Below are 26,750 nucleotides of genomic sequence, written 5' to 3' on the forward strand. Positions count from 1 at the left end.
CACCTGCACACTGCTTTGTGCCATTTCATAATTGCTAACAAGAAAGAATGTGGCCTGTTTTCAGCAGTTGAGTAAAGGGTAACAGAAATTGTACTCATTTGTACATTTTTTCCCCAAATTTCAAAAACTTCCAAAATAACTATTGCTTTTGAAATCTAGTGAAGTGACCAATTAGGTTTAAAGTGAAATGACCAATTTAAAGGAAGAAAAATAAAAGACTAAATATTTTTAATTGGCCATGTTAATATAGAATCCAGGTTGTTCGATGTTAGATTTTATGATTAGGCTTTTGATTTTCACATTTAAATAACTCTTTACTCACGAATTCTTATTATATTGTAGAAAATACAAACAAGCAATTAGAAAAAAATATCTATAATCACACATCCTAGAATTAGACACTTTAATAACTATGCATTTCCCTAAATTTTTTTCTATTCTGAATGCTGTATATGTGTGTTTGTGCATATTTGTGTGTATAATATATATATTATATATAATATATATACTCTTTTAAAACTTGCTTTTCTGTACAACTTTTTATCAAGAATTATTACACAAGTTTTATTCATATCATTTAAGAAAAACGTAAAGCTCGGTAAAACAGGGATTAAAAAATCAAGAAAGGCTCACTTGAGTTTTATGATGAAAACTAAATATATACTTCATGAAACATATATTTATTTAAAAACACTGAATTTGACGTAAAAGCAAATTTTAGAAATCCATGCTCTTTTTTTTGAGTCCTTAATAAGTACCTAACATTAATATAGCTAATACTCCATAGCAGATGATATTCTAAAACCTTTACCGATTAATTCATTTAATCAGCACAATAACTCAGTGAGGTCTATTTCTATCTTATTTTATAGATGAGGAAGCTGAAATACCTGGATTTTTAAGCCATTGCTTGCCTCACAGACCTAGTAAGTAACGTGTTCAATATCTGAACTATGCACTCCACTGCTGGAGTCTACATCCATCACCAGTCTACTACAATATCTCTTCTCTTGTAAGCCTGAAATCATTTATGGGAAAGCCTGGCGAGTCATCACACATACATACTTACACAAACAATGGCCACTGTTAGTGTGTCTTTTCAGAAAGATGGAGCGAAAGCATACAGCCAAAGACAGATCCATGAGATCAGGGGTGTAAGTGAGGGTGCAAGATATTTCCTACTGGAAGTTTGAAGCTGTCTTGCACATAAGAGCAAGTTCTGTGTAAGCTAGGTGAGTAATTCCCAACATTTTCATCCATTCATTCATTTGTTCAATAAGTATTTACTGAGTGCCTACTCTATGCCAAGACCTCTCCTGGAAACTTAGGGCATATGAAGGAACCAAACAAAAATCTCTGCCCCCATTTAGTTTAAGTACTAGCAGAGGAAAGAGTAAAGTAAACAGTTTAGTATATACAGTCATGCACCGCATAAGGATGTTTCAGTCAACGACGGACCGCATATAGGACAATGGTCCCATAAGATTGGTACCATAAAGCCTAGGCGTGTAGTAGGCTATACCGTCTAGGTTTGTGTAAAGTTCATTCTATGATGTTTGCACAGGGACGAAATCATCTAACAATGCATTTTTTAGAATGTGTTTTTGTTGTTAAGCAACCTCTGACTGTAAAGGGCTTATAATGGTGCAGAAAATAATAACAGTCGGTACCCTGAGGTAAGAGGTTGGCGCTGGTTGCAACCTGGGCTCACTGGTGAACCAACAAAACACCTGAGGGCCAATGGGATCAACATCCCAGTGCACCAGTGGGCAGACAAGATTGAGATGCATGCAATTATACCGTATTTTGACCTCCTTGGGAGAGAAAAGTTTTCAATTAAATGTTGTTTTAGAAGAAATTTTTTGCTGTTCTTTATGAATAATTCAAATTGACTTATTTTGATCTCATTAAAATTCTTCACCTGATAAGATAGTATTCCCCTCCTACCACCAATTTTGCAATAAAGATTGCATAGGGCTAGTGCCTAAATCAAAATAAATTCCTGTTGTGGTGTGTTCAGAACATGTCCAAATGGGTTCGTTAAGCTGACAATTTCTAAGGCACAGTTTATTTGTCCATTTACTTTTCAGTTTAAGAAAAATTTTAAAATGAATCAACCCAACCAACAACAAAATGTTATTTTCTCTTTTTATTTTATCCTTTTGCTAAATTCTGGTATTTCTACTGGACCATGGGTTAGGAAAACAATCCATGGAAACAACTTACAAGCACACAGCTAAAAGGAGGAATAGAGTATTCGTAGTCACATTTATTTCACACCAACTTTAAGTTTTAAAGTTCAAAATATTAATGTTTTCAATCATATTTAGAATATTTTATTTACACTTATAAAATGTGATGTGATAATCTTAGGTACTAATTTATGCTTTTTTCTTGTTCTCCCCCCCTCCCCTTCCTTCCTCCATTGATGCTAGAAATAAGCTCTGTGCTCCTTTGCAAAACAGGGAGGTTGTGGCAGGCCATCAGGCAGAAAACATCTTTATTTAAACAAGTCTATCACCTTGCGAAAAAGCCTTTGCCCTGGATCCTAAAGAGTGAGGAGGAGGAACTCCTCTGAGAACAGTGAAATAAGTAGGGAAGATTTTCTTGACACTGGAGAAAAGCTCTAGGCCTATGAAATTGGGAAGCAAGAGTGACCTGTGCCTGACCTCCTGAAAGTGGCTTAGGGCATTGGTACAACTTAAAAAAATCAAGGAGGATCTCAAGCTTGCCAGATGTTTCTTTTCAACTTGGATTGCTAGTGAGACTCTGTACAATATTAACCCTACATTAGCTTCTATTCTCTTCGGCGGTCAAGGATTCCAGTGTTTCCTCTTCCTATTTCATTTTAAAACAATGACCATAAATTAGTTAATTAACGTTAGTGATTGTGAAAATTTATCATAATTTTAACTATATAGGGATTGCTTCTAATCACTCACATTTCAATGTGATATTAGCTACAAGGCTGACTTTTTGTTGGTTTTAAGTTTGATTTGAATTTGATTTGTCATATTAAGGATGTATCTTTCTACTTGTTTGCTTTTTAAAAAAAATTTGGAATGAACTTTGAGTTATATCAAGTAACTTTTATGTATCTTTTGAAATCACCATTTGTGTTTTTTCTCCATTTGATCTACTGGCATGATGCATTAATTAATAAAGTTATTTTTACAATTCTATCATCAACGTGTAAGATATTCTGCTGGATATTACTTGTTAAAATTCCTAATATAAGAACTATTTGCTTCTATTTATAAGGCACATTAGTGTGTATTTTTCACTATTATTACCATAATGGTTTTATTTTTATAGCTACATGTGAATTTTCTTGATAATTTAGATATCATTTTAGATTAAAAACTAGTAATCGTGTGATTATACTATTTCATTGGCATATTTCATGCTTTATTTTCCCTTTGAGAAGACTCACGACACTATAGCTGTATCTCCTGAAAGTGTTAAATTGAAATTAGATTGAGGAATTCCAGGGTACTCAAACGTTAGAATGCCATCTTTACTAGATACACTGAAGGGAGCTGAGCAAGTCTATCACCAGCTACCCTAGCACTGGGCTGAGAGCAGCCGCATAGTTTTTCATTCCACTTGTGAGCACATGTGGACACATCACATCCACGGATCACGAAAGAACTGTACAAAACTGTGCAAAAGCCTCTGCCTGTTATTCTTGCCTATACAGGCACAAAGATCAATTTTTTGTTAATATCAGTGGGGAAAATACTACTTTATACAGAAAAAAATTCTGTGTCTAAAATGACTGTGAAACAATAAATCACACAACATGAATATTTCCAAACACAGACTTCTTGAATAAAAATTGCCAATCTCAGAGAATAACGCCAAGGAACATCAACCAGCCAATCGTCCACCTCGCACACAATGGAAAGGACATCATTTCAACCTAGAGTGGGCACTGAATGCTTTGATACAATCTATTTCAAAAATAATTGGATACACAATTTCCTAAACAGACTATCCACAAGTAAATAAAACTCAACATGTTAACTCACTAACATATTTTTGCTATTTTTCTTTGTCAGATTGCTATAATTTTGCTCACTCAGAATGCTATCATTTCCCAAAAGAGTGCCACTGGACTTTCAGATGTTTTCTAAACAAGCCAAATTACCTGAATCACAACAGATTGAACTTCACTTATAAAGGAGATGCACTACTCTTAAGAAATATATTACTTTTCATATACTCAAGTACAAAAAAGCTTTACCATTCTCATTGTTCTCATTTATTCTTCCAGTCGCCATCTATTATTTACAGTATCAAATTAAGAAAATGAAAATGTATATATACATTATATATATATATATAATATATATATACATTTGGGATTGTTTAATTTACTTATTTATTTAACAGACATTCATTAAGCTTCTAATCTTTTTTCATTCGATCAGCATTCTTGAGCAATCACCTTGTACCAAACACTATTCTATTTGGTGAGGATACAACAGTGAACAAAACGAATTCCCTGCCCTAATGGCACTTGCATTCTCGTGTGGAGAGAGAAAACAGACACATAAATACACCTGATGTGCTGGGAACTCCTATACGGAAAACTTAAACCAGCAGAGAACAGTGAGTGAAGGACTTTTTGGGTGAAGATGGTTTTATTATTATTATACAAGTAGATTAATCACAAACCATCTCTCTATTAGGGTGTCATTGAAGCAAGGGAGTGATCAATGGAAATGCTTTATGTTTTCAGAGCGGGTAGCGGAGTACGCTTGGTATGCTGGAGGAATGGCAGAGAGCCCAGTGGTTTTGCCAAACTGGAGTCAACAGGGTGACTGTGATGGTGTAAGGGCAGTGGGTTGTCAAAGAAGGATAATATTATGCTCCATAGAACTTGTTTTAGTAGAATTTTTAATTTAATTCCATGTAAATTGCATTTTAAACATAGATGTTTCAAAAGATCATGCTGATAGTTTTGTGGAGAGAAGCAATGGTAGCTGCAGTTATGGGCACTGTTTGAAGTACACAGCAAGTTGAAGACAGTATGGTATTGAACAAGAGAGGCAAAAACCCTCCTTTCATGGAGTTTACATTCTAGTGTGGGGAGACAGACTAAGAAAGCTAAAAAAAATACATTAAAAGGACATACAAGGTGGTGATAAATGCCAGGATGGAAATTAAAGAGATTATGAGAGCAAGGATAGAGTGTACTACATCTGTGTGAATGATCAAGGATCTAATATAAAATTATACTTAATCTGAGATCAGAAGGAGACAGTCATGGAGAGACCACAAGGAAGAGAATTCTGGAAAGAGGACCATCATGGGAAATAGCACTTATGTAAGAACAAAAGGAGGCCAGTGTTTCTGGAGTAAAGGGAAGCAGAAGGAAATCGATATTACGTGAACTGGAACAGCAGAGGCAAGATGGTATTGGACCTCATAGGCCACAGGGAAGAGTTTAGATTTAACTCCCGGGAAACTGCAGAAGCCACTAGAGACTTTTATGCTAAGGTGGGAACATAATCTGACTCACATATTTAGAAGATTGACTACTCTTTGGAAAGTTGATTTTGGTGGAATAGAGTGGCAAGAATGGAAGCCAGAATGCCATTTTGGAAAGCTATGTTATGAATCCAGGAGGGGAAATTGGTGGTTTAGATTAGATGCCAACTGAAGATGAAAACAAGTGAATGAATTTTGGCAGGAAAGATGACAGGATTGCCTGCCTTACAGATACTATTGGGAGTGATGAGGTTATAGGCATCGAAGACGTCTTCCAGGTATTTGGTTTGAGTAAATGTGTGAATAGGAAAACACTAATTAAGATGTGGAAGACACACATTGGAGTAATTGTGGGGATGGAGTGAAGGAAACACTACTTCTTTTCTGGATATGGCAAATTAGAAATGCAAATTAGATATCCAAATAGCTATATCAAGTAGACAGTTAACTAGGCAGCTTTTGTAATCAGATTTAGTCTAAAGGAAAGTTTAAGGTCTACTTTAGGGAAATATTTTCTTTTTATTGCTGCTAAAATAAAAAAAATTATTTTGGCTTTATCACAATCTCTAGTTTCTACCAATTTTCCTACTAATAGCATATGACCTAAAATATTTCTGGAGCAAAATTTTTAATTTGAGACCAGAATTGGAGGTTAAGGGGCTGATCGTGGACTTGACAATTTAGGTTCCAATGGGACTTGTTTGTCCAGCATGGGCTCTCCTTTAATATTTAAACCTCTAGGTAAAACTTCAAGACATTGGCCTGACCTAAAAGGGACACTACTCTCCAATGACCTCTCTCTGCTAGAAGTTTAAGAAGTTCTTCCCCAAGAAGAAAGTGAAGTTTTCCCTCTCAGTGGTGTAGGACATATTTTTTGAAGCTTACAATATTTAATTCATAATCCTCCAACAGTAGCAAAGTACCCAATGTATTAAAAACTGAACAAAGTCCTAGCCTTTAAAGAGGACTAGAATTTATTTGGAAACCAAGCCATGTGATGGAACCCACTAAATGCTAGAGGTATCTCCCACAGCAAACGTTATTTAAGTGGTATGTAAATGAAAGCACAGATATGGGGAGTGTTGGTTCTGTTCAAGAGAGTTAGACAATAAAAGATGAAGCATCCGAACTATATCTTGCAGCAAGAACAGGAATTTCTAAGAAGGGCGAAGCAGAGTAACAGGAACAAAGAATGAGCAAAAGCAAGTGACAATGAAAGTACAGTGATGTTCGCATTATAGCTTGTCATTGTTTGAAAGGCACATAGGATACATGAGAGAGACGGACTGGAGTTGAGATTGAAACATTAAGTAAGTGACATTTGAAAGATGTTGGAGTCTCATACAAAGATCCTGGATTTTGCATAATAAAAATGAGATGAGAATAACAATCATATTTGAGGTTTAGAAAGAAAACTTTATTATTTCATATACAATGCAATAAAGTAGAGGAAAACTGAATGAAGAAGAGGTGAATAAAACATCTCAAGACAGTAACAACGTGTACTGTGGACTGAATGTTTGTGTCCCCGCCCCCCCAAATTCACATGGTGAAATCCTATCCCCCCAGGTGAAGGTATTAGGGGGTGGGGCCACCGGGATGTGAGGAGGTGGGTGGAGCTCTCAGGCATGGGAGCAATGCCATTATAGAAGAGGCTCCAGAGAGTTCCATAGCCCCTTCCCACCATGTGAGGACACAGCCAGAAGGCTCTGGCTATGAATCGGAAAGCAGGCGCTCACTAGACACTGAATCTGCCAGCACTTTGATCTTGGACTTCCCAGCCAGAACAGTGAGAAATAAATTTCTGTTGTTTATATGCCACCTAGTCTATAGTATTTTGTTATAGCAGACCAAATAGACTAAGACAATGAGATTGAAGACAACAGGATAGAATTGTTAGAAAGTCTACAAAGCTAAAATTATCACAACCTAGCCACTAAGTGGATGTGTTGGCGGAAGGAGAGTTATGTGTCAAAGATGATTCTGAGGCTTTCTGCATGTGTGAGTGAGTGAATAGTAGTGTTTCTTAACTGAGAAAGGAAAGTCAATTTGACGAGGGAGTAGTTCAATATTTGGAAATCCAGTAGAGATGACCAGTAAGCAGATGGGCACACAATGGTTTGATCAGGAGAGAAATTAGAGCTTACATCAGAGAACTGAGAGTTATTAGCAAATTCAAGAAAGTGGCAATTGCTGGACTCCATGAAGTCACTGAGGATATATTAAATTGAGAAGGGACCCAAGCATAAAACTTTGAGGAACCTGGACTTTCAAGGGGTAGGCAGAGGAAGGCAGAGTAAACCAAAGAGAAGGACTTGTTAGAGACATCATGAAGAAAAGAAGAGAGACTAACCAAGAGGAGAGGGGTAAAAGAAGAAGGAGCTAAGAACTGACCACAGAGGAAAGGTATCCTGTGTAAATATGTATTTACGTCTATTTTTCTTATCTCATTCTTTAACATTTTTATTTGAAAATTTCCATCTATCCCTCTGTTCTATTTCTCAAGATCCTGAAAAAATCATTCTCCTTACTTCCTATTCTTATTTGCACTTAAGAGAAAACTTAAATAGTTATAAAATCAATGAAACTGCATGAAGGAAGATAAAATAATGGGACTCGAAATAGAATAAAAACTCCTATAATTCATTTTTCCTGAAACTGAGAATAAATCCTAAAAGCTATTTTTCATAATTTTTGTGTCCAAATGACACTTTTTCAATCTTCTCTAGGGGCTTTACATATAAGCTAGATATTAGAATATAGTGACTATTTATTCCGGAGAGAAGTACTTGGTGTTGGGTAATTCAGTCATTTCCAAATATTTATTGATCATGTATTATTTACTATAAAATTGAATAAGTTTGGGCCTGAACCTAGAGGAAATTCTCAATTTAGTGGGAATAAATCGTTATAGTACATGGCAGAGGTGATCTATTGCTCTGAGGGGTACAGATAAAGATCTGGAGTTTTCTGGAAAAAAAAAATAGGTTACTCTGGGCTACAGGAAAGAATATCTTATGTTACATTTAAACTTAAAGGTATGAAGTTATTGTTAGTACACTGAAATAAGGGGATGAAATTGCTTGGTTTTTACTAAATTCCAGAGTGTTTTACTATTACAAGGAAACATACACTATGTATAATAAACATATCTGATATATTTTAAGAATTTGACTAATTTCTTATTATACATTAATTTAGTTATAGTTTTTAATGTCCTCTTAATGTACTGTGAGTGGATAATTCGGTGGCCAGGTTATTCACCAGAAGTTGACTAAATTAAAGAACTTTGGACCACTAATGCTGTGAATATACTGTCTTCCACTTTCCCAAAAAACTTGTAAAATTTTTTATGCTCTATTTCTTTCATTTTGGAAATTCATATCTTGTCTTCATTCAATGTGAGCTGCCTATAAACCTATGTGGATCTTTTAAATATTAATTTTATGCACTGGAGAAAGTTTGTCTTCTTTGGTTTGGTTTGTTTTCCTTCCATAACTAGCTCAAAGGAGTAACACCTACAGAGCCCAGAAAGGTGCTCATGGCATTCCTTATGCTCTGAATAGCGGGAACATTGGTCAGCCACCAAAGAAGATTCTTTAAGCTTGGTTTTCATTGTGACATATTTAATGTTAGATAAATAATGTGTCATGCTAACTTTATTAAAAAAAAATTTAAAGCTCAAATCAGATCACTATCAAAGCAAATCAGTTATAAAATATTTTGACATACTGTATTTGTTATTTGTATATTGTATTTGTTATTCTTATAGCTATTATTTGATATTATAGTAAAAGCTGGTACAAAATAACTTGAAAAATTCTAGGTATATATGTGTGTGCATATGTCTCCATACAATATATAATATTTCAGAAATATCTTGTTTGAGTAATTGTGTTGGTTAGATTCATAACTTTTGCAGTAACCGATTCATGTTGATCCTGGGGCCAGTGATTGAGTAATTGGCAATCAACCAGCAGTGCGAAACAGACAAAAAAAATTTTGTAATCATGAATTTTTGTAGCCACACATGCTAACAGATAATTTATTCATAACATCTCAGAAAAGTAGGACTTAAAAGTAAAAGATGAGCCCCAACAGGTTGGAAATATTGACAAGAAAGATGATGATCGGCTATTCGGTTGGTGTTATCTCAGCGCCGTACCAAAGAGCGCCAGGGCTCCTGGAAGAAAGCTTGCCTCAGTTTCCTTGTGCATCTCTTTGCTGTAGGATTGCCTTTTAATCCATAAAATAGGAACAATAATTTTGATAAATTCCATATGATGTTTGTGAGAAGTAAATCAGATAGTGATAAGAAGGGTATTGTAAACAGCCAAACACACTATGTAGGGAAGTTCCTATTTTTATTTTCTCTTCCTTACTTCTATTTATTACTTGACTCTCAGTAAACTGAGCTATCATAATACTCAAAAGCACTCCGAACTTTTCACTACATTTTAAAAGATAGAATGTGAAAATGAAACAATCATTTAGGTTTATTCATACCATTCTTTTCTCCTTCTTCGTCTCCCCTACCTCCACCAATGATTACCACTTTTGTAATACAGGAGAGAGGCAGAGAGAGGACAGGAAAAGTTCCATTTATTTTTATATCCCTGAGCCCTTAGCTTGATTTCCTGGCCCAATTAAGTTCTATATGTATCCATTCATTCAAAAATATTTATTGACTTAATTTCCATTGTATGTCAGGCACTGTTATGGGCACTGGGGATGCAGTGGTGATTGGATGGAAAAAGTTCCTGCCCTGCCTGATGGAGTGTACCTGCTTGTGGGGACAACATAGAATCCAAAAAATGTGACATGTACATTCAGGTGGAGATGAATTCAAGGAGGTGAAAGGAAATGGACTATGGTGTGTGGGAGGGTGACTGGAGGAAGCACCACATATACTGTGGTCAAGGATCCCCTCTCTGGGGAAGAAGCAATTGACCAGAGACCGGGATAAAGCTGAAAGAAGCAGCCACGAGAAGATGCGGGGAAAGTATGTCTCAGACAGAGGGAACGGCACACACAATGTCCTCAGGAAGGAAATAGACTGTTTAATTTAAGGAAAAGCAAGAAAGTCTGCCTTTTTCTAGCACAATGAGCAGAGGAATAGTGGGAGAGAAGGAATAAGAGCAGTGGGAAGTGCTCGAAGCATGTGGACCCCAGTAGACGTTCGTCTGAACTGGATTTGGGATTTGAGGAGACCAAATACTAAATGAATAGAGGTGGGAATGAAAGTAATGACAGCAGAAAAGAAAGGCAGGCAGGGTGAGACTGTGTCACCAAACAATAAATGTCCCAAACATGAGAGCATCAACACAGGCGCAGGACCGAACGCTTACATTTTGTAAGTGCTTTGGAATTGACATAGCACATTTGCATACATAACCTCATGCTGCTTCTCCTGATAGTTTCACCACGTGCTGTGTCAGCCTGGGTCCCAGTGGAACAGAGTGTTTGTTTGGAGTGATTACATGGGAACTTTCCCATTGGAATCCTATTTGTCTCTTCTCCTTTAGGGGTTTTAAATAATGAGAGAAGAGGGGAAAGACTGCATAATGGCTAAATTATCTCCCCACTTACATATGCAGACATAATATCTGGTATAATTGATTCTGTTTGATGATCCCATTTAATAATTTCATTTAAAATCTAGAGGATAATTTTCAAACGATATAAAGTAAAGAGAGCCTGCAGTAACTGAACACCCTAGAGAACAGCCTCACATTATGAAATCGATTGGCATGATCTCCAGTGTGGGAACATTGGAAGGTGAAGGCAGCTTGGTGAGTACAAGGTGAAGAGAAAAGAAATGATAAAGCATGTGACAGAAGCAAACCTAATGAAAGAAAGCATGAATAAAGAGATAATAGTGGAGAAAGATTAAAACGTAACTCTGACAGTTGCAAAAATAGAAAATCACTTATAACACGAAGAGTATAGATTTTGCTGGGTAATTTTCTAACATATTTGAATGAGATTTTGAATTTCTCAGGGGAAAGTTTTAGGTATAAACTTTGAAAAGAAACATTTTGTACTTCTAGATTACAATGGGGTCTGCCTAACAAGCCTTTCACATAGTCTCTCCCCATATTTTCCTCATTTACTCATAAAGGCAAACACACACACACACACAAACAACAAAGCATACAGGATAGGGGAAAACAGAGATAACTGTGCAAGTCAGTGTCTATTTAGAAATATAGAAACTACGTGGGATAATTCTAAGGGAATTTAAAATGAGGAATTGGTTACATAGTTATTAGAGGGATCAAAGAACAAAGATGGGGCCGGCCCCATGGCCGAGTGGTTAAGGTTGCGTGCTCCGCTTCAGTGGCCCAGGGTTTTGCTGGTTTGGATCGTGGGTGTGGACCTAGCACTGCTCATCAAGCCGTGCTGATGCGGTGTCTCACACAGCATAACCAGAAGGACTTACAACTAGAACATTCAACTATGTACTAGAGGGCTTTGCAGGGAAGAAGGAAAAAAGAAAAATTGCCAATGGGTGTTAGCCAAGGTGCCAATCTTAAAAAAAAAAAAAAAATAACAAACATGGAATCCTGAGGTAACCAAAGAGGATAACTTCAAGTGTAGCTGCTATTCCTAAGACATAGGGACAAAGGGGAGAGGTGAGGTTACCAGAACCTTAAAGCAGAGAGAGTCCCCACAGAGTAAACAGTCAGACCTCTTAGTCAGACCTACCTGTGTAGCTGCTGCTGGTACCTTTGGGAACCCCTCCTATTTTCAGATCCTAATAGGAAGTCAGTTAATAAAGGAAGCTGAAAAATGCAGTTTGCAGAGCCCCAAAACTACTACCACAGAATGAAGTACAGAAAGCTGGCTTTATATTTGAGAAATAACAGGCAAAAAACTGTTAAACATCTTATTGGCATAATGTAAGAGAAGTTTTTAATGGAAGAAGATTGTTAGACACCTTAGGTTTTACTTCATAAAGAAAACAACAAAACACTTTATGTGTCCTATCTGACTGCCCCATTACTCCAACTTACAAGATATTCGTAAGCAGTCAAGGCACTGACTTTCTCTTATTCTCACCAAAATATTCCTGCATTTAACCATGTTCATTTAGATAGGGAAACCGCCAGGAATCAGAGGGACAAGAAAGCCAAGCATGGCTTGCTTATGAATTGTGTCCTGTTAAACACAGATAGACATGAATGCCAGGAGGGAAAGCAGACACAAGAATAGCCCTGACAGCAATTCAAACTCAGGGTTCTGATATTTTGTGTATTCCAAGGCACAAAAACACAGACCCTGCAAGGAGGTGGGTCCTACTCAATATAGCAGAACTATACTAGGTGAATGCTTGGCTTGCCAGAACACTGGCCTGGAAGCACTGAATATTAACTCACCCTCCAGTCTCTATGAGAATGGGCTCAACTGTCACTCAGCGGAAACTCAGAGTAGGTTAAATATAATCGACTTGTGCAATCTTTTAGCTAAGGTTAAGGTGAATGATTCCTGGTGCCTGATTTATGGGCAAGTGAGCAGAAAATAAAACACCACTGTCTTTATGGAAAACATTATTGTGATTACTACAAAGCAAGGAAAATGTACCCAAGTGATGAAGGCTCAGAGAGAGAAAGTTATCTATATCAGATGAAGAATAAAAAAATCACCAAATATTTGGGATGAAATAGAAAGATATAATGAGAGAAAGACTGGAGATAAAGTTACATTATGCTGCCATCAAAATGGAGAAGGAAATTTAACCAAGTATGTGGCTAATTTGAGGGGTACAGAATAATTCAAGTAAAATGACATGAGATGATAATTGGAAAATAAAGAACATGGTGGTACCAGACAAGAATAACAGGTGTTCTCCTGGAAGAAATAAGAAGAATTGAAAGGGAAGAGACAATCAAATAACACTTTTCTTTAAGAAGAAATAGAGTGTATCTGGGATCTATATAAGTGTTACACACCTTCAAGTCAGCTCCAACCCCTGGCAACCCTGTGAATGAGTAACATCCACAATGTCCTGTCCTCAAAAGCCTTACTCAGCTCCTGTAGACTCATGGCTATAGCTTCCTTTATGGAGTCAATCCATCTCACATTTGGTCTTCCTCTTTCCTGCTGCCTTCCACTTTTCCCACTGTTATTGTCTTTTCCAAAGAATCCTGCTTTCTCACGATGTGCCCACATTAGGACAGCCACAGTTTTATCATTTTTGCCTTCAGAGATAGTTTAGGCTTAATTTGCTCTGGGACCCACTTGTTCATCTTTTTTGCTGTCCAGCGCATCTGTAGAGCTCTCCTCCAACACCATATTTCTAATGAATCCATTTTTTCCTGTCAGCCTTCGTCACTGTCCGTCTTCTTTACCCGCACGTAGTAATTGGGAAGACAAGCGTGTGGATGATCTTGGCTTTGGTCTCTAATGGCACTTCCTTACACTTGATGATCTTTCCTAATTCTTTCATTGCTGCCCTTCCAAGTCTCAGTCTTCTCTTTGTTTTTAGGTAGAAGTTTTCATTTAAATTGATTATATATATATTTTCTATATAATCCAATCCAAAATTTCAATAACAGCTAAAGAAATCTTGAAACCCTTTGGCCTACTATTTTATATTCTGTGAATTTTCTCATAACATAGCCCTTAGTCATGTGTGTCTATTTACATTTATATTTTAATTAATGAAAGTTAAAAATTCACTTTGTCAGTCTGAGTAGCCACATTTAATTGCTCAATAACCACATGTGGCTAATGGATACTGAATTGTACAGCACAAAATCACAGAGTGCTTCGATCATTGCAGAAAGTTCTATTCTAAGAAATCACACCTAGGAAATAAGAAAAAGTGTTCTTGAAGATTTAGGTAAAAGGAGTGTTATCTTAGTAATATATAAAGAGGAAGTGCTTTTTAAAAGGCGGCCAAACATATTATATAGCCTAAATGAATTATACCCATAAAAATTATGAACCATTTAAAAGTATGGTTAGAAGAAAGTTTCATTATATTAGAAAACATTTTCACAATGATATGTAAAAAAAATAATATTTTGGATACTCCTAATTTTGGAAAACAAAAATAGGTTTTACATGCACATTTGAAGTGTTTTGAATCTGTAATATCAATGCTAGTTATCTCTGAGTGGCAGGATTATCCAGTATGTCTCTTCTTTTTAAATTTTCTTATTTGTCCTGATGTACAGGTCTTATTTACAGCCAGTTATGTTATTTTGAAGTTAGAAATATACCCCTTTAAAACAAGATGAACATCCGTATGTATGTAATGCAAATGAAGTGAACAGAATTGTGAAATTACGTAAGAGAGCATCCTGAAAGGGAGCGAGCGCTGTCCACGGACCGTGGTGCTGACATAGCCTGCAGCCCGTCTCCCCACATGCACACTTGCTGTAGGTGTGCAGAAGGCTTTCACTCACTGCACAGCGGCGGCCTTTAGAGCTCTTTCCTAAATATCTGCTTTGGAATTTTGAGAAAAATTTTCCTTTGCTTTTACAATAATTTGAATTCAATTCTCTACAACCTGTATTCCTTTGTCAGCATGGTAATCTAAGGCAGATTTACATGTAAAATATGGTAATTTTTCATATATACTTGAAAAATATGTATTAAAATGTTCACTGTTCTTAAATTAGGGATAGAAAGCAAGATGATATATTTAGACTCATCTTTTAGTTACATTGACATATTTATGGTCTAGATTGCACAGCAACTTATTTGTGAGGTGTGTCTTAAATGAGTAAAAAGTGTTTTTATAAATGGAGTGTGTGTATCTCAACACATATGCCCATATGCCAAAAGTTCATACAATATGAATATCTATACACATATGTATAAACTCTTAGTGTCAATATAAACATTGTGTCACAATATATTAATTTTCATAAACATATAACAAATGCTGCAAAACTAATGTTTCAAATTATGTTATCAGTATATAAAATTAATATAGAGAAATATATTAAATTTGCCTAAAAAGATGTCAAAAAACATATAACCTTTGTGTGAACTTTGAAACATTGTGGCATTAGTATTCTTTGTTAGAGTGGCAAAGACACTTTTTCATATTAGAATATATTTAGTGAGAAAGAATACAGAATTTTCTAAAGTGTAAAAATTATGTGGTATGAACAAGCTTTATAAATTTCAATATAAAAACAACATAACTAGCAACTTAAAAATTATTATAAGATCAGTACTAAACAGTACCTAGTATATAAATAATACAAAACATATTTTCTTAAACTGAAATAATTTATCTCTAAAGTATTCTATAATCTCAACAATTATATTAATTATAAATATCAAAATATATTTTTGAGAATTTATTTTCAGTGACTTATTTCTATAGCTTGTATATTATGACAGATAAAGGTTACAATCATTTTCTAATCTGTATAACAGGCAAAACATATATATCTCAAAACTAGTGAAATCTTCATTTGAATTAATCCTACATTTAAATGAGAATTGCTGAATCATATTAATCAATTAATCAACCAATCAATGTAGAATTTATTGAGCAAATAGCCCTCAGAAATGTTGCTTAATACTTATGGACCTTGAAGCAGGACCAGGTGAGCAAGGCAATCAAAATGTTTTAATATTGCATCTCATTAGGAGAAATGGAAGAATACTAAATGATCTGGGGTCCATCTTCAGCAATATATTGTACTCTTGGGAAGTAAATGAATCTTACAGGACTGTCAGCTGGAATCCAAATGAGACGTATCATTTTGAGCAGACCACTTAATTTCTTGATTGTTTTTACATGTATAAATTTAAGACTATCGATTTTAAACAATTATCAAAATTTAATATTTATGGTAATTTCATTCCACGAAGACAGCAATCTCATGGATAGGAATGCCTCTCAAAGAAAAGTAGTGAATTCTAAAATCCTGGAAATTATACATATAATTACACTCTCATATTATCTAGGTGATTTTTACAGTGAATTTTGTATTTAAATATTTAATACATTACTACAAGTGATAATACAATTTCTAGCATTTTAGAATTTAGGTAAATATATATTTATTATATATTTTATATATGTTAGGGCATTTTTCTTTCATATATTTAAAAGCCATAAATTATCGTTAAGGATATTATTCTTAAAATCTTGGTAAATATCTACCACACCCTCTTCTAATTGCTCGTTTTTAGCAGAGATCAATCAAACCAGACTGGAAACCAGCTGAGGTGACGGACAGTAGCAAAGGAAGGGAGCTCTTTTTGTTAGGATAGTTTAGAAGACCTTTCTGAGGAGGTGGTCATTCAGTCGACCTGTGACTGATGAGCAAGAAAAGTCATTGAAAGAGTTATCTGCACCAGAAGATAACTAGAAGAATAAGGAATGCGAACAACCTTCATGACCAAGGGAGTGCAGGGCAGGCAGAGAAATAAAGCTGAAGCTAGAAAGATAAACCAAGGACAGCACATAGAGAGTTTCCTGGGCCACAGTAAGATCACATATGTGTGAAATGTTCTAGGATAGATGACATGTCCAGAATAAGCACATTCACAGAGAGAAAGCAGTTTAATGGTTGCAAGTGGCTGAGGATGGGAAAAGGAGGTGGGTAGAAGTTTTTCTTTTAGGCTGATGACATTATCTGGATCTAGATACTGGTGATGGTTGTACAGCATTGTGAATTTACTAAATGCCCAGAACTGTTCACTTTAAACTTGTTAAAATGGTGAATATTATGTTACATATATTTTACCACAACACACACACACATACACACACAATCAATACAGTGTAGACTCAGGAATCACAATTTCTGTGTTTGCCTCATCTATAAAATGAGGGCAATTATAGCAATCACCCCAGATACTCGTTACAAGAATAAAACTTAATTCAGGCAAAGGCACCTGAAACAAAGGCTAGCATACAGTAGTCATACAACAAAATGTGAGATACTACTGTTAAATATTTTGGTGTATTCCTAAGAAGAATAGGAAACTGTCATAGTGTTTAAAGGTCACTGAGGAAGCGAGAGAACAAAAGCAGATTCTGAAGCATCAAAAATGAATGCATCAAAGGCCACCACCAAGAGAGTGAAAGGACAACTCACAGAATGGGAAAAAAACAGATTCAAAGCATATATCTGATAAGGGCTCAATATGTAGACTATGTTAAAAAAAAAAAAAACACCTCGCACACTCACAAACAAATAAACAAACAATGCAACAACATTGTTTCATTGAAACCAAAGGGATAGAATTGCAGAAAAGCATGTTGTTTGTTTGCTTTTCAGCTTTGAGTTATAATTGACAAAAAAGAATTGCATATGTTTAAGGTGTACAACTTGATGTTTTGGTATTTGCATGCACTGTAGAATGATCACCACAATCAAGCTAATTAACATATCCATAACCTCATATGGTTAACATTTTATTTTCCTTTGTGTGTGTGTGTGTGTGTGTGGTGAGGACACCTAATATCTACTCTCTTAGCAGATTTCAAGTATACAATACAGTATTGTTAACTACAGTCACCATGCCGTACATTACATATCTAGTACTACTTGTGTCTGGCTTATTTCATGTAACATAATGAAAAGGATGCTTTACTAGATGCTACCGAAATGTCTTGTAAGATGAAGGTTGAAAATGTCCATTGTATTTGGTAAGATATAGACCATTTGAGGGTGGTGATCACAGAGGAAGTCATATTTAAGTGGTTTAAAGATTAAGAGCTAGGCAAAGAAAGAAGATGGAGATTTTAGAGAGTAATTTGAATAAGTTTTTCTATGAGCAAGAGATTTATAGGGAGACAATGTGGCAAAGGATAATTTTTTGTTTATTTGCTGGTGTCATATGATGGTAGAGATTCGAGCAGGATTGAAAGTTGTTATAAAGGACAAAATTGTTGGTGAAAAGCCAATTATATAGAAGAGAAAATATATTATTAATAAACAAAGTTTCAGAGGACAAGTAACAGGATCCAAAGCCCTTTTGGGGGATGAGACTGATGATAAGAAAAGAAGGTTCTCAAATTCTACAAAAGGAGCAAAGGCCAGTGGGGGGACATTGTGGCTTTCTTTGCTTTGGGTGGGATGAAGAAGAAGTAATTCCTGGACAACGATTTTCTTTTCTTTCTAAGATTGGGGCTGGGTGGCAAGTAGCAGAAATTACAGGGGGTGAAGAAAAGTGAAAAAAAAAAATATTGCAGAAAGTGGTAAGTGAAACTAAGAAGGCTAGTGTGATATTCAGGCAATTTGTTGGATCCATTTAGACCAGAAATCTTGGAATTATTGTAAGATAATTCTACTTTATTCTGAAGTAATAGTTTTATGTAATGGCCCAATTGATGGCACAGAAAAAGTGGACAATAGGATTTTTCCGGAAATCTTGACACATACACAAATGGTCAAGGAGTCTCAGAGGAGTGTTCTTAAAATGATTATCCATGTAATCTAAGTCATAAGGACAAATGAGAATAAAAGAAAGGTTGATGGATTGGTAGGAAATATAGAGATCAATGAACTATGAAAAGAGAATATTTGTACAATGGCCACTTTGAGTAATAAAGGGCAGAATGCGTCTCAGGCAGCTTGCCATTTAAACATCTGTTCTTCTCATAACACAACAGAAGCAATCTAAGGATAAATTAAGTGATCAAGTTCTTAAGAGAATGAGTCACAGTTCTTGCCTTTGGTTTACTCTCATATAATTTTCTCCTAGATTAATTACATTGTGTTCCTGTATTTTGTTCCATAACTGGACAGATTTTATATTCAAAATAGAAAAAAATACAAATAATTGGTAAATAACAGAGCATTGAGTCATCTACATGAATGTAGCAACCAGGTAATAAGATGAATATATTAATACAATTAGTCATGTTTTCTCTCAAAAGACTATTTCAATAGAGTAACATAAGTTTTAATATCTCTTTTTAAATTTATTATTTGTCACTAATCTTGATCTCTTAAAAACGTTTTGAGATAGCAAAATACACCGTTTTGGTTAAATGTGATTATCAGACAATGCAAAATTTCCTAGATGCCCCTAGATTTGAACAGTGGGCCCACCTCACATGTGGAGGACCTTTTCACATGCCCCAAAGTTACAACGTTGACATGCAGTTAGGCTCCTTTGAATTATATCTTCTTTAGAGAGTAAGGCCTGGACTTTGACTATTCACCATTTATATAAGTAGAAATTTAAAAATTCAAGGTAATGATCTGTGTATCCTCTATCATTAGATCCTCTATCAATGATCTGGCAATCATCTATCATTGTTTTTGAAAAAAATATTTTATATAGGTCAGTGACTTACTCTTACTAAGTGATGTTTCACTTGTACTGGCAATGTTTATGGAAAACAAAAATTAAATATGTATTACATAGGGAAAATGTTTTTAAATACCACTTAAAAACTGCATACTTGTGTGTATGTTTGTGTGTCTGTATTTATATTCAACACATATACACACATACATACACATATATACACCAAAAGTTTTAAATATTCAGAAGATAAAAAGGAAGAGATCTCTAGAACTAAACAAAACCAAGAAAACAAACAGCTTATTTTACTGAAATCCAAAGGTTAAAAGAGTTAAATTATAAATTCTAAAATCCTGCATAAAGTAAATTCCATCCTAGTGCTATTTCTCAAAGGAGAAGACTAGAGGGTGACTCCTCACCTGATTACTAAAGAATATTTTCTTGTGTTGGTAGAGAAAAATCAGAAACCCAATGAAGTCTAGGAGTGTCATAGTTTTTTTTTCTCTGTATTGACCATGAATATACAAAAAGATGAATGGCAAAGGATGAATTTGCTTTTAAGCTGTGACAAAATTATATGTACAGGACCATTTTTCTTCTGGAGTGTTGCTTCATAGTGAGATTTAACAATAAAACATTAGTTAAAATCATCTTCGTGAAAAGATAGTACCTCTTTTGAAGGACTCTAATCAGAGAAGATATTTATGATTTCTTAAAATCCTTTGTTACCAAGGAATCTGCAGCTAGCCGTTTTATTTAAAGACAAAAGACAATCTGAAATCAAGACAAGTCAGAAAATGCAAGTGGAAATATGAATAGTTCCAAAGTGCTGTGGAGGAAAGAATTGAAAGTTTTCTCCTGAGAGTATGCTGGAAAACTCATGCCGCAATTAGTCAGCCCATCTATGCAGCGGGCTGAAAGATGAGATTTAAGTATTTATGCTTCTTCTAAAATGCTCTGTATTCATTTCTGCTTTATCAATAAAATATATTATGTAAGTAACTAAACAGGTCTGTAGAAAATATGGAAAATGATATTATACACAGTTTCTCAACCCTTCTCTTTTCTGAAGTTCCAATAGAAATATTCGTAAACAATCAGACTTAATCGTGTGTGTGTCTGTGAGTGTGTGTGTGTGTGTCATTGCATGGGTAAGCTACCAGAACTGTGGATGCGCATATAATTTCCAAAAAGAAAATACCGACTTTCATTAAATTACTACAGATCATAAACAAGTAAGACAAAATTCCTTGATTTCCCATAACTGAGGTAATATTTATAGTTAAATTACCAAATACTTTGTGATTTGACAGAAAAGATGATTTAAATACTTAAATGGCTTTTGTTTATTCTTTAAGCTTTTTTCTGACCTGTGCATTACATTTTTATTCATCAATCTATTTGCCAGTTACTGTACTAAAATCTGAGGGTGAAATCATGAAAATTCTATATCCCTTACAAGTGTTGCATATGGACTACACTGACATTTATTATTTAGTATAATAATGTTGAAATATTTTATTGATATTATTTGACAGATCTATAATTCTCAGTGAAGATCCTTGAATATAGGAAGTAATATGCTGCCATAATTTTTCTGTATTTACTATTTATATAGTGAGTTTTATGATAACAAGAGTTTAAAATAAAATGTGTTAGTTAAACAACCTTTAATTGTAAGTAGGTGTGAAGGTATTTTCAAGATACAAATACAGAGAGGCAGTCTCTGTGGCCGAGCAGTTAAAGTTCTGCATGCTCTGCCTCTGCGGCCCAGCTTCAGAGGTTCAGGTCCTGATCCCAATCCTGATCCTGAGTGTGGACCTACTCCACTTGTCAGCCATGCTATGGGGCATCCCACAGAAAAAACAGAGGAAGACTGGCACAGATATTAGCTCAGGGCTAATCTTCCTGAAGCAAAATAAATAAATAAATATATATATATATATATATATATATATATATATATGGCTAATAACTAACATGTATAGATATTAATCAAAGATTATGCAATTTATGAAAAGTCACACCTAATCAATGTTTATTCTATCAACAGGACACATCAATGATCATTTGTTCAAAGACTTCTGATCCAAAAACACTTAGACAGAAGCATCTAGAATAATATTTATACAAATATATGGTGTCTATGGCCCAGCCAAGTCAACATGTAAAATTAACCATCACAACAAATATGAAATAAAATCCTAATCTAGAGCTAAAAGTTATAAATTTACTCCAAAAGAAAGTATTGATCTTTACTATAACACTTTTGATAAAAAATTAGATACAAAATCATTACATCAGAAAAGATGACTACTAATATAATAAATTCAAGTTTTATTTCTGATAATAAAAAAACTCTTCTAAGAGAAAACAGATGATATTTCAAAGTATAGTAAGAAGATATCACAGTATGTGAATTGACAAACATCAGAAAGTAGCAAAAATAGTTAAGTATCTTCTATTATATAAAATATAAAATTGGTTTAAATATTGCTAGTAAAACAGAAGAGGTCTTAATACCAGCTCATAACAAGGTTGACATAAGGGTAGCCAGATTGTAGAAAAGAAACCATATTGTAACATTGAATGATCTCTGATTAACTAGCCCAGACATGCTCTGTAGGTTTGTGACCCCTCCCAGCTGCTTTAAGATAACTTTGTTCTTTTGAGTTCCTTAGGAATGTGATGAGCCCCCAGCAGACAGCCTATGCTGATAGCCATCGTCAACTGGAAGATCAGGGTATAGGACATTGTTCTGGTCTCTGATGCACATACAGTGAAAACAAAGACTGTCAGGAACTAAGACCAGATGTCTGCTCTCACCCAGAGATCAGATGGAGGCCCCACCAGGAGACCAGCCCCATATACAACTGGCCTGTAGACTTTGTTCTGTAAGATGGTTCTTTTGGACATTAGTCGTCCATCTTCCCTCTTGCTAGCAAGCTGTGATAAAACCCTTTCTCTCCTGCCACCTTGCCTCTAAGCTACTGGCATGTCTTGCAGTGGGCAGACAACCCATCTTTGGCAGTAACAGTCTCATGCTCTTTAAAACAAACAAACAAAACCCCCAAACAACTCTATACATATTCTGTTTAAAACACATGCCTCCATCATGGTATAATTCAACGAAAAGTAAAGAAGGATGGTTAAAAACCTCGAAAGAATAAAAACAAAGCAGTTATAGCAATGCCAGAGAAATTATTATTAAAGGTGCTATTTTCAAGCAGTCCAATATACATTGATAGAAGCATCAGAACAACAAGGAAAGCCTGAGACAAACTGGAAGGTTGTTTGCAGTGCAATGAACTTTATTCTGTGATTGAGACCAGAAAGCCTGTCGCATGGTCTTCTCTTCCAGGGCAAGGTAACCCTTCTGTGGGGCTCGGATGGACAAATAAGGAGAATCTCACAGGAGAATACATTACAGATCAGTGACTCAACACCAAGAGAAGATGAGTTTGTCAGAGAGTGTCACTGGGTCTCTGAGGGAGGCTAGACCCATGAAATCGTGTGTTATACTGTCACCAAATTGAGTCACAAGACAAATAAGGCAAATAGTGATCAGATGGAGAAGAGATATTAGCCCAGGATACTTCCAACCTAGAAATAGAAAGGGATGCAGAAGACCCAGAAATCCGACATAGCAAACATGTTTAACTGGTGCTATGGGTTGAATTGATACCCGCCCCCACCCTCCACATTCATATGTTGAAGCCTTACCCACCACGTGACAGTATTTAGAGATAGGGCTTTTAGGAGAAAATTAAGGTTATAATAGATCATAAAGGTGGGGTCTTAATCCAATATGATTTGTGGCTTAATAAGGAAAGGAAGAGAGATGTCTGTCTCCCTTTCTCCACAGGCATCCACCAAGGAACAGCCATGTGAGGACACAGTTGGAAGGTGAGCATCCACAAGTCAAGAAGAGAGCTCTCACCAGAACCAAACCACGCTGGCCTCCTGATCTCAGACTTCCAGCCTCCAGCACTGTGAGAATACAAATTTCTGTTGTTCAAGCCTCCCAGCTATAGAATTTTGTTGCAGCAGCCAGAGTACACTAAGACACCTTGGAAGATTTTGTACTTCCCATCGGGACTGTTTAAGTTGTTACGTATGCGTATATTAAAACTTGGATGATTCATTTGTTTTGCTTTTATCCAATTCCTTAAAAATATAAATCAGTCACACATAATAAACTACGTTTTTTATGTGCAATCAAACACAGCATGTGTCTGTGCACTTACTACGTAAACAATTGCGCATACGGTTCCATCAGCAGTTAAAAAGAAGTGTGCGTGGGCTGCCAGGAAACCCATACAGGTAGACCTTAACCCTACCTGATGGGAGAAGTGGTGGATAAAGGCTGTAGAGAGAAGAGAACACTTGAGCTAAGTCCAAAATGTAAATAGAAGTCAGCATCATAGACTAGAGAAAAAAATACATGGAAAATAAAATTACATTTTTGTCAAACAAGCTATACAACTTTTACATGGATGGATAGAAGACATATAAAGAGGAGTGGTGGGAGATAAGCCAAGAGAAGTTGACACCGGCCATCTTCACACATAAAGGACTTCACATGCTCTTTTGAGAAGGTCAGACTTTATTATCTGGGTTAAGAGGAACCAGAGAGTGATATTAAACAATGGCGTGAAAAAACCAGATCTGCATTTTAGAAAGTGTCTTTTGGCAACAGTGTGGGGATGGATTGGAAGTGGATTCGATTCTGGGTAGGAAAATCTGGGGGCTATTTCAATGATCAAAATGAAAATGGATGTAGGCGTATACATAAATAACAACATTGTTGGAGACAACGAATATGAGAGTGATTTAGGAGTCTGGAAGAGCGCCATCGATAAATGACTCACAGTGGATGAGAGGAGGCCATTCGTGAAGGATCCCTAGTTCTTGGGGCCAGCAGGACTCTTGGATTAGTTATATCATCATTGAAATAACGTCAAAAGAAGATAGTTGAGAAAAAGTCAAGTTAGTTTTAGACTAGTTGATTGGAATATTTTCTCTGTTTCTTCTGATAAATTCTCCACAGTAAATTGAATCTCTCCACTCACTTGAAGCGCACGTTAAGCTTCTTACTGCCAAGAATGTTAAGACAATAAATGAGTCATCCTATGTGATCTCTAGGTAAGCGGCTGCTTAAATGTCTTCTGGGTGGATCTGTCAACCTCTTCGTGAAGAAACGGCTCAGGATTTCATATCTTCTTTTTACTCAAAAGAGAGAAACACTTTTGGAAGTGAAGGTAGAAAAAGCAACACTTTTTCCTTTTTTTCCTTGTTTTTTTTTGTATTTTTCCTCCTTTTCTGCTCAAATCCTTTGGATTTTTCCTATATTTATTCCACTTTAAAGATCTCATTGAACATCCTGCTGGGGCCATGATGAAAACAGTGAAGTTAATAGTTCTCTAAGCTATACTCAGATCCATTCATTCTCATTTTTTTTTAATACCAATCTTGTTTGGATTTACTGTTGCTGTTGATTTGAATGATTTCTTTAAGTCAGACAAGACACGGCTTGTGAACTCAAGTCAAACAGTCAGACCAAGAGTGGAAATCAGATTTCAACGTCTTATATGCACCTGTTTGTACAGAGAAAATAACCTCCTCAAAAATGATTATGTTACTTCTTATAATTTGTCTTTCAATTATTTTCCAAAATTCTTAAAGCTCAAATTCCTTAAAATGCTCTACAATATTCAGGATAATATCCCCCTTCTTTCAATCCCAGCCTCACTTTAAAAATAAACTTTTAGTATCAGAATAATTTTAGGTTTACTGAAAAGTTACAAGGATAGTACAGAGTTCCCATATACCTCAATACCAGTTTCCCTTTTTGTTAATATCTTACATTAGAATGTTAAATTTTTTACATATAATGAAATAATATTGATACGTTATCATTAACTAAAGTTCATACTTTATTCAGTTTTACTTAGCTTTTACCTAATGTCCCTTTTTGTTCTAGGCTCCCATCTAGGACACCACGTCATCCTATTTCCAAATAGCATCACATTCTGAGGGACTGGGGGTTAGCGCTTCAACACAGGAATCTGGGGGGACATAATTCTGGTAATACCCCAAAATCCTAGGCAACAACTAATCTACTTTCTGCCTCTGTACATCTGCCTATTCTGTACATTTCATATAAATGGAATCATGCTTTGTACGGTGTTTGTGTCTTTTTTCTGTCCCTTAGCACAATGCTTTCAGTATCCGTCCCTGTTGTAGCATGTGTCAGGACTGTTCAGCCTCTCTAGTGAATTTTTCAATTATTAAACTTTGCATCTATAGAATTCCCATTGTGTCTTTTTTATAGTATCTCTCTCTTATTGACATTCTCTATTTGATGAGAAATTGTCATCATGCCTTCCTTTAATTATTTAATCTCATCTCCTTCAGTTCTTTGAACATATTTTATTACAATAGCTACTTTGAAGTCTTCATTGGCCAAATCCACCATCCGGGCCCCTTCACAGGCAGCTTCCATTGTTTGCTTCTTTTCTGTGTATCGGTCATCTGTGTATCGGTCACATTTTTCTGTTTCTTTGTATCTCTCCTACTTTTTTTGTTGCAAACTGGACATTTTAGATAATATGTTGTAGCACCCCAATACAGGTCCCATCCCCCCACCTGTTGGGGGTTATTGTTGTTGTTTGCTTGGTGATTTATTTGTTTGGTGACTTGCTTAAGTTAACTCTGTGGAATATATTTTCTCTGCAATGATGTTCCTGCTCATACTATTTTTTCCCCTTGTTTTATCTTTTGGCCAGCTACCTAGAGCTTGCCCCGAGGGGAGGTGGGGGTGAGGTATAAGCCATTTGTTGGTGGAAGGCTGTGCTGAAGTCCCCTTAGCCAGGTAGATTTTTTTACCCTTTTACTGTTGGATGTGTTTGCGGCTTGGAGGCTGCAAACACCGTAGGGAGTTTCCCTACTTTTGCCTAAACCAGAGAAGATGAGCTTGGAGTTTCCCGCCCTGACCTCTCCTTAGAGGGCGCCATCTT

This window comes from Equus caballus, chromosome 20 (assembly GCF_041296265.1).
Source record: "Equus caballus isolate H_3958 breed thoroughbred chromosome 20, TB-T2T, whole genome shotgun sequence".
NCBI lineage: Eukaryota > Metazoa > Chordata > Mammalia > Perissodactyla > Equidae > Equus > Equus caballus.